Source organism: Myotis davidii, unplaced genomic scaffold (assembly GCF_000327345.1).
Source record: "Myotis davidii unplaced genomic scaffold, ASM32734v1 scaffold1251, whole genome shotgun sequence".
Lineage (NCBI taxonomy): Eukaryota > Metazoa > Chordata > Mammalia > Chiroptera > Vespertilionidae > Myotis > Myotis davidii.
Window position 1 is genome coordinate 416003 of NW_006283138.1, and position 1721 is coordinate 417723.

General features: G+C 37.5%; 1 protein-coding gene and 1 pseudogene across 6 annotated transcripts in view; one reads left to right on the forward strand and one right to left on the reverse strand.

Annotated features, from left to right (window-relative positions):
* The window catches only part of WDR60 (WD repeat domain 60), an 82574-nt gene that overhangs the window by 35149 nt on the left and 45704 nt on the right, over positions 1-1721 (forward strand). The gene's annotated exons all lie outside the window — the stretch shown is intronic.
* LOC102770129 lies at positions 620-1472 on the reverse strand (annotated as a pseudogene).

A 1721-nucleotide genomic window follows, 5' to 3' on the forward strand; every position in this document is an offset into this window, starting at 1 on the left:
GTCATTTGTTGATTTGTTGATGGTAGCCATTCTGACAGGTGTGAGATGGTATTTCATTGTCATTTTGATTTGCATCTCTCAGATGATTAGTGACTTTGAGCATGTTTTCATGTTTCTTGGCCTTCCTTATGTCCTCTTTCGAAAAGTATCTATTTAGGTCCAATTTGCACATTTTTTGATTGGGTTGTTTATCTACCTTTTGTTAAGTTGTATGAGTTCCCTATAAATGTTGGAGATTAAGCCCTTATCGGTGATAATGTTGGCAAATAAATTCTCCCACGCAGTGGGCTTTCTTGTTTTGTTGATGGTTTCTCTTGCTGTGCAGAAACTTTTTATTTTGATGTAGTCCCATTTTTAAATTTTCTCCTTAGTTTCCATTGTCCTAGGTCAGGAGATGTGTCAGTAAATATATTGCCACAAAATATGTCTGATATTTTGCTGCCTATGGATTTTTCTAAGATTTTTATGGTTTTCCATATTACATTTAAGTCTTTTATCCACTTTGAGTTTATTCTTGTGTATGGTGTAAGATGGTGTCTAGGTTCATTTTTTTCCTGTATCTGTCCAATTTTTCCAGCAACATTTATTGAGGAGACTTTCTTGACTCCACTGTATGCTCTTTTTTTTTCTTTTCTAATTTATTTTTATTTTTACAATTATACCATGATAAAACTTAACAAAACTTACTCACGTGGAATACTTTTCCTTAACATTTGATAAGTTAATCAAATGCATACCACAATAGAGTTTTGTTGTTATTGTTAAAATAGCGATTTCTCATGATTTTAGTATCACACTAATGTAAGCTGAGACTACACTCAGAAATAAGTTTAGAAAATGTCATTACAAAAGATTGGGAGTGACTATTAAAAATAAAAAACAAACACAACAGAACAAACCCACTCAGGGCTGTTGTACAGGAGCAATAAATCAGATGTTTTCACTGCCACAAGTCTTCAGTGCAGCCAAACTTAAAAACCAGTCCTCCACAAAAGATGAAGGCATTTTGGAAAAATACAGCAATTCCAGGGTATACTACGGCTTTTTCTTTAGCAACATAACCACCAAAGAGTATCCATATAGATGCAGTCAGAGAGCCAAAGGCCAACATGAGACCAATGAACAGCCAAATGCGAGCACCTGTTTGACCCAGGCCACCTTCACTGTGACTGTCTCTTCGGACTTGTCCATTCGATACTGCATTAATCGTTAGGAAGGCAATGGTTGCTATAGCGCCACAGGCATGGTATGAATGGTTGAATTCTTCCATAGTGGGGTAAATGACAGCTGCATCTATGATCATCCACCAGCCTGTAAAAAATAGAACACCAGCAGCAATGGAAGCAGTAGTATTGCGTTTTTCCCCCCAGTCAATGCATTCTGAGCATCTCAAGCCTTCTAGAAATCCAGACATTTTTTCAGGTCAGTCCAGCCCCGCGCATACCTCCACTGTATGCTCTTGCCTCCTTTGTCAAATGTTAATTGAGCATAATGGCTTGGGTCGACTTCTGGGTTCTCTATTCTGTTCCCTTGGTCTATGTGTCTGTTCTTGCACCAGTACCAGGGTGCTTTAAGAACAGTGGCTTTGTAATATAACTTGATATCTGGTATTGAGATCCCACCAACTTTGTTCTTCTTTCTCAGGATTGCTGCAGCTATTCGGGGTCTTTTTTTATTCCAGATGAATTTTTGGAACATACGTTCTAGATCTGTGAAATATG